This window comes from Myotis brandtii, unplaced genomic scaffold (assembly GCF_000412655.1).
Source record: "Myotis brandtii unplaced genomic scaffold, ASM41265v1 scaffold215, whole genome shotgun sequence".
NCBI lineage: Eukaryota > Metazoa > Chordata > Mammalia > Chiroptera > Vespertilionidae > Myotis > Myotis brandtii.
Window position 1 is genome coordinate 2,348,780 of NW_005358043.1, and position 8,389 is coordinate 2,357,168.

Below are 8,389 nucleotides of genomic sequence, written 5' to 3' on the forward strand. Positions count from 1 at the left end.
CTGCCCCAGGGCGCCTCCAGCTTTCTAGGCGCGGAGCGCGCAGCCCGCTCTCCTCGGGACTGCAGTCCTGACGTCACCCCACCCCCCACCCGGCGGAGAAGCGGTGAGGAGGGTGGGGTGCTGGGAGCGCGAACGCTGGAGTGTGAACTGGAGTGTGAGCGCGTGCGCGCGTGTACCTCGCGAGGCTGGGGACCGGCTGGAACCGCAGCTGGATCCTGCGACGAGCCAGAAATCGAGCTCCCGGAAAACCAGCGCCGAGGGGCTGCGGTGAACAGCCGGGGGCGCTCGCTTCCAGGCTGGGGCGGGGATACTACGGACAGCGACTTTCTTAGCGACCGAAGGAAACGGCTTAACGCGGTAGGGGCGGTGGGAAAGCAGGAGTTGGGCACTCTCTTTCCCCAAAGTTGGGGGATGCATTCGATGCCTTTAAAATCTGCGCTGGAGATTTAGGAGGAAGAGAGGACTTAGGAGGATTTAGGAGGAAGACTTAAGAGGACTGTGCCGGAGAGTTGATTTTCACGTCCTGGTCGGAAGGAGACGGAATGGGGATAGGGAGCAGCCTTCAGGGTTCTTGGCTTTCACTCCCGCCGCAAGGTCCCGGGGTGGGGTGGGGGTGGGGGAGTCCGCTTTGGTGCGACAAAGGAGCCTACTTAAGGGCGGACACCAGCCCTCTGCTACTGTGTACTGCGAAGTTGCTGCAAAGGGACCAAAGGGGCCGGGCCTACCCCACCTAACCCCCGCCCTGCGTCAAACTAGGGGAGTTTCCGCCAGAAGCTGGGCAAAGGCACCCGGAACCAGATGCGCGATACCGTGCCCAAGGGTTCTGCGTCTGAGGCCGAGGAAGTTAGCCCTGCCAGCAGAGTTCCTTGATATCATCCGGCTGAGGCTACAGTGTGTCTTTGCTACCCTCCAGGACCTTACTCTTGAAAAGGACTTGAGTAGCCACCCAACTTTCCTCGTTCTCTGAAGTTGTCCTGGGAACCCAAAACAGAAGAGCCTTTCGGCGGAGGCACCAAATAAAGGGTGTTTAAGAGGTTTAGGGTGGCTCATGGCTGATTCTGGACCTATTGTCCCTTAGCAACGACCCTTTTGTCATCTCTGGGGCTGGATGCGTGACCCCGTGCGCACGCAGTGCCCTGCATCCGTAGGCTGCAACCAGCTGGGAGCCTCTCGCCGCCTCCCGGCTGTAGGAAAATGTGCAATGCGCTCTGCTTGGGCTGGATCCGCTGGCAGCAGAGACGTCAGGCGCGCAGTGCAGTGACTGCCAGAGCAGAGAGCAATTTTGCCCGGGTTGAGTGGCAGTGGTTTTTAATTGCAAGAGTCTCCTGTCCTGAATCGAGAACACTGATCACCGAGATACCTCTTATTCATTAAACTGCTTGTTTAAAATAGAAAGTGTGATTGGTGAGAAGCAGGAAGTAAATGGAATGGGAAGGAGGAAAAGATACCCTGCCCACAAACACGTTTTAACTTCAACTTCTTAAAGTTGCTAAAAAGTAGGATCAAACCATGGTTGAAGCAGCAGAAAGCTGAACCGCAGTCTTGATTCTCAAATGGAAACTTAACAAAATAGAGGCAAGTTTGGGATCCAGGTCTCCTGCCTCAGGTTTAATAATCTTAGGAATTCCTGCATGAAAATTAGAATTCCAGCTAATTAGGCAGTGTTATGGCTATCCTTAACTATGGTTGGATTTAACAAATAGATAGAAAAATTAAACTAAGTAAAGATACGGAATGTTCCTAATTAGAACAAAGAACAAGGGAATTTCAGAGAAGAACATAGGGTATCAACTTTCAGGTCCTCTAGCAACCGTCCTATTTTTTAATATATAAATTTGAAAACACCCTGTCATCATCAAGAAATTATATAACTAGATCCTAGTTATGCATGTTTCAGAAAGAACAGTTCCTCAATAGGAATCACTGTTCCTGAAAAGTTTAATTCTGATTAATAGTATGGTAATAAGCAAGTCATTGACAAAGGAACGGTGTTAAGATTGTGTAGTGGCAGTTATGCTAGTACATTTGAACCTTCTAAGTTGGATCACAATTTTGCTTCCAGTGTTCAATGCCAAGTGCTAGTTAGTGGTGCTATATTAGCAGGTACAATAGCCTGGCTAGCACAGCCACATAAGTAATGCTCCCAAGTGCTGTTGCCCACAGAGGAGCCAACAGTGACAAGAATTAGCCACCGAGGCTCATGTGGTAGGCCCAAGCACCCCTTTCTTGATTTCCTATTGTACTGTGTTCACACTTCCAGGATAACTTTTTCACAATCTACTGTGATTGGTTGTTTAGATTGGTCATCTCCCTTCTAAATTTATAATCTTTCCCAGGGCAGGAATTTCATTTTACTTTCCCCAGGACCCAGCAGAGTGCCTGGAAAATAAAATAATAACTATATGTTGACTGGATTAATTGTTTTTAAAGAGTATAAAATAACTACATTTTAAAATCTGCTTTAGACTGACTCATATGCCATCTATGTGAAACAAACTATATATAATTCTGCATGTGTATTTATATATGAAATGGAAAGGAGAGGAGAGGAAAAACCAGTTTTTAGAAGGGTAACTGTCAGTGGCTGAGTAGGAGTTTGAATTGTCCACAGAAACATCATTTGCTGCTCTTACGCTATGAGAATTCTTTGCTGTTTGTTAATTGACATTTGCATGTTTAAAAAGTGGTGTTGGAAATCAGATGCACTGTTCAAAATGCATTACAAACTATTTCCTATTGCTTAGAATGCAGCATATTATTTAAGTTTGGTACATGCATTTCTGATACGTTAAGACATACTATTAGCTCAACTTGCTCTAATCAGTGTGAAGATAGCTCACACTGGTCGGGGCACTGCCAGTATGACCCAAAGGCTCCAGGCCAATGATTGTGTGACTGCTGAAGACACATCGATGGCCAGGCAGTTCAGGTATATGGTACATTCCAGGAAGTAGAAGGAAAATTAGCTACACATACAGATCAGTTCATAGCTACCATAGAGCCAGAACATCATGTTTACAAAGAAGGAATAGCTCTTTGGGGAGAGGGATGGGGTGTTCAGAATAGGGTGGGGGGACATTTTAATATAGCAATGGCTTTTCATAATACACTCCCTAACTATTAAAGCATCTTAACTAAACCTTGTAGCAAATAAATGTTGGCAGAACTACGGAGGCTCATAATTCTGTCCTTCCAGAAGCTCTCCCCTGAGCAAAACAAGCTCCATGATACCCATTTTCTGCAATAAAAAAAGGCAAAAATAAGAATGAACGTTATTTCACATAAGACTAATCAGTTAGCATATCAGTTAACACATATATCTTGTATATATTTATAGTATATGTAAGTGCATTTATATATGTGAGGATGTATGTATATATACCACTTATAGATTATGGTCAAATGATTTGAATAAGTTTGTCCAATTATGCGGATACATTTTTAAAGAGACATTTTAAAAGAGCCTAGAATAGTTCATAATAAAGAAAACATAAATAATTGTAAACACTTGTTTTCAGAACATACTAAATTTAGTATAAAACACTGTAATTTTTCTGTAACTCTTCTCAGGACTTAGATTTTCTCTTAATATTTTATGCCTTATGATATATTAATAGTTTTGTATTTGAACTGCTTGTGTAGTACCCTCTAATTCTGGTAGAATTAACCCCAAAGAAAATATCTAAGTGGCCAATTTCTTTTAAGACTTTAAAGTCCTAAACTAATAAATTCAAATTTCAAAAATTCCATAACCAAAATAAGTAGTTGGCATAATATATTTATAGATAGTATCCCAAAATTACTAGTACAGATTTGCAATAATTTTGTGATGAATATTGAATTTGGCTGATGCTATTTTCATTGTATTAAAACATTTTACTTATACATGTGTTCATAAACTTCACCATAGAATTTCAAAAAGGACTTAGACCATTCCCTAGATCTGCTCCCCCCCCCCCCAATGAATTACAGCATACTCATCCTAAATGACAACAGGAATATTTTTGTCACATTATAAAACCTATTGAGCAATAGTAAAGAGACAGGTTGTCCTTTCCAGTTCAGATATTGGAGAGGGTTTCCTCAAATGGTAGGTTTTAGGGATTTTTATAAGGGGTGAACCTATATGTAGATTTGTTTATATGCAAAAACAATGCTGCTAGTTACAGTTTTTATTTTTCCCATCACTGGTACAAAGTCAAGGAATGTCCTAGCCAAGATAATGTATTTAGAAGGTCAAGTTTCTATCAGACTTGGTTTCTGGCCTCAAAGCATCTATAAACTGGTATCCTTCTTTCTTTTCCTGCTTTCCTTGTAAACGCCCTATGAATTATGCTTTGGGACCTAGGGTTTCAGACACCTAGGCCTGGATAAGGATAGTAGAACTAAATTTACGGGAACCAATTAGAATTTCTTAAAAGGCTTCAGGAAGTATTTTGAAGTGGGTTTAGTTTTAATACTTTAATTCTCCCTGAATTGTACAGTGCAACTTCAACCTAAGTCTAAAAGGATATTTGCTTTTATCATTCCGCCCTTCAGAAACACTTATTTCTTTAACCCCATTTTCTGCTTGGTTCCCTCCCACTTTAGACCAAAGTAGCTGCTTTTCATTTGCATTGTCTAATTCAGACAGTTTAGAACTTAGGCACCTCTGGGCAAAGTCCTTGTCTGCCTACGTGTTTATAAAGCATTATGTACACTCACTGCACTCCATAAATAATAACAGTAATCACTCTCTATACAAAATTAGAATGTTAGCATCTTCAACCAGTCTAATATGCTGATTTGCTTTAGTGCTTCATAATTATCTCATGAAACCAATGGTATAATGGGCACTACATTATACAACCTTCCAAAAATATGTTACTATATATTCTGGCAGAGTTGTACCTGCGGTTTTCCTCCACCCACCTCCAAGATGCAGAAATGGCAGGGTGATACTTAAGATGTATTCATGTTGCAAACTATTCAAAGTCATTACCTTTTCAGTCTTTTCCACTCAAAAAGCCAGTCAGCATTAAATGTGGTTAAGATCTATGTGTCCTGAGGAAGTGCCTAGAACAAGAAGATAGCAATGTATAATTTGCCCCCACACAAAGCACAGCATGAGAATTCTAGATTGCCACTGACTTATCACAGGAAATGCAGGCTCCAGAGACATTTACTGGTATATAAGCTTTGACCATACATAACTACCAGTAGCCACAGTTGTAAGCTGGTTGAGCTTTCATTGTCTGATGAAACAGCAAATAGAAAATTAGCCTTGACTTTGTTGTAAAAACAACAAACTGTCTCCTACTTTCAATGCAGAGGAAAGAACAAGGGAATTGATGAAAACACAGTCAATAAATACCTCTTGGTCTGTAATAAGCAGCGCTGCTGATCTCTTCCTGCAACAAACTTGCCAGGTTGAGGTAATTAAGTTAGTGCTGAGCTTAAATCATGAAGCAGACAGGATACATCCCAAAATACCCATGGCATTTGGAAATATATAGTGTTGAAAGAGCAGTACTCCATAAAGTTGCAAACCTCACTCCATTTTACTACCTAAGAAGGGGGCGCTCCCTGCTTCCTTGCTTTTTGCCCAGGGGTTTTCCTCTGATGCAGTAATGTTATTTTAATGTGCCAGAATGGAAACCTTGGCCAGAGGGTACCGCAGTCAGAATTTCCAGTGTCTCATACTGTATTTTTAGTCTTCTGAATTAATTGGATATAGCACCATAGAGTAAAAATTCCTTTGACACTGCTGCATAAATACCTAAGGCATAGTTCCCAGAAAGAACGGCTGGCTGGCCACAGAGCTGACACATGGTCAAAGGCGCCGAATCTGCACTTTGGCAAGGCAATCCTGACTCGCCACGTTCTCCCCAGCAGAGCAAAACCCATTGCTTTTTACAGAACCTGGAGCTGGCTTTGGAGGATGTTATCATTTGAAACATTATCCTATCCACCCGAAGAATCATTAGGTCTGTGTGTCTTCGTTTGTAGCCTCTTAAAACAACAACAGCAGCAAAAATTGTCTTAACCTAATTCTCAGATTTGTGTGTACTAGACCATGGCAAGTGAGAAATGCAAGTCAACATGCCCTCCAGGACATCCCGTTAAAATGATGAAAGGAGAAATGTACAATGACTGTATCTGTACTCTAGCAGCTACTTCTAAGTTTTACAATAGACATCTTCTTAGTTAAAACACATCAGGAGACAGATACTACTCAGTGCTGGGCAAGAAAAAACAATATATACCAACAGAGAAATATTTATGGTGGTGAGGGATGGGGAGGTGAAGGTGAGAGAGGACACGCTCCAGCTGGAGTTAAAGCTTGCATCCCAGAGGTCTACTTTCAAGAGGGGTGTATCAGTCGGGACTCAGGATAAGAAAGAGAAAGTACTCTGGATATTTTAAGAAAGCAGTTATTCAGTGTCTGAAAATAGGTGCTCATAAAATTATTGGAAGATCCACAGGAAAAAGTTCTGTCAGGAGACGGTAGACTCCGGAAATGACATGCAAAAACCACAGAACTGAACCCCCAGGCCCTCCAGGATCGCTGAGGCTGCCACTGGATCTCTGAGTTCAAAAATCTGTCCCACTGCTACCACCGTTTCTGTGTGGAGAGCAGCTACGGTGTTTGGACAGGTTCAAGCCTCAGACTAATGAGAGGGCACAGTCCTCTCATGGCCACGTGCAAGTCCCAGCTTGGAGGGCAGAGCCCTCTCAGCACAATTATAGCCAACAGCTATAGTTGTAAGCTTGAACCTATGGTCCGAACACGTGGCCCCATGTATCTGGGTGATGTGGACTTGATAGAGTTCAGGTGCATGTAATTGAGTAGGATAAAAACCCACGAGAATGTTGTAAACACCTTGACCATGCCCTTACTTTGTTTCGTGGAATCTGTCTATAAAATAAAGACACGGCTTGTAACCATGCCCTTTGTCTCGTGGAATCTGTCTATAAAATAAAGACACAGGCTTGTAGTCCGTGGCACTGTCTCTCTCCATCAGAGAGGGCAGCATCCCCCCGAGACCCAGCTTTCATTCTCTTGTCTTTCTTTTCTCAATCCTTCACTGCCCCCACTCAGGCTCACCGAACCTGGCTGAGCTGGCATGGCACATGAGGCTCCCTGGGGCTGAGTATGCCATGGCCGTGCCAGCCCGCCACATTTCTGCACATTCAGAAAGCCGCAGATCGCTAATGCAGGGAACTTTTAATTCCCCATGAGCTTCTCTGCCTGCAGAAATGGCCAAAGCTGGGAGGAACGTGACCCCTGCCGCACTTCTGCCATCTGAATTGTGTAAGCGTGTAAGTGATTAGTGAGCTCTGTCTTGATCCCTGACCTTTTGCGAAGGGATGTGGGAAAGGAAGTTTTAGCTGTCCAGGCTCTCCAGCTCTGCAGGTGGGATGATGATGGAGTGAGTCAATGAACAGCACCCACTACCAGTAGCCAAGTTAGAACTTAAACACTCACCCCATTCTCAGACAAAGGGCCAGGCTGTGGCAGGGAATGGGGTAATTCTGAGAACAGTAAATGTCCATCAGCCAGATGATCCTCTCACTCCAGTGGCCTTGGGTCGGTGTCTTAGAGAGAGATTACTAGTGAAACTGAATGAGTCTTTTCACAGAAACCTCTCAAGTCCCTAAGCAAGTCCGGAAGCAGCCCTGCTATGAGCCTCAGTAATGAGGTGTGTACAGGTGGGGGAGAGAATCCTCCTTCAGAGGAAACACGGCAGAATAGAAAAGACCATGTGGAGGTGACCGGTTAGGACAACAAGCCAAACTGAAAGTAACACTCAAGCCTTAATCACTTACTGTGACACTGCAAGCCTGATGCAAAAAGTGGTGCCGGCTGCCCAGTGTTCCACGTTCCCCATGGAATGGCACGGGGCAAACGTCAGATGGATCAGGGAAGACTTGGAGAGAGGGATGGTCTCACTGTTGAGTCCTGAGGAAAAGGCTTCTGCCTGTTTATGGACCCACGAGTGAGGAGGAGGGACAGAGGGGAGAGGTCTAGGAATGGGAAAGTAATGACTTGGAGCTGAGAAAATTGCCTCAGTCAAAGCCACCATACTTGGGTTTCTGAATGGAGAGGCCTGGGCTGGGAATGCAGACATGTAGGTGAGCATAGCTGGACCCGCGTCCCTGGACGACTGCAACTTCCTCTGGAAAACTGCTACACAGTGGATGTGCACCCAAGTCTGCTGCGGGGAGGACAGCCCCCCATCCCTACCCCATGGGGCCTGGAAGGCAAAGTTTTTGCAATGACCTAGGGTTGGACTTAAAAGATCCCATATAGGATTTTGGCCCGGAGCTGGACTCCTCAGGGGGTTATAAGGAATGCTCTTCTCTTTATGTGAAGGATTAAAGTCATGTAATAGAGCATGGGGATATG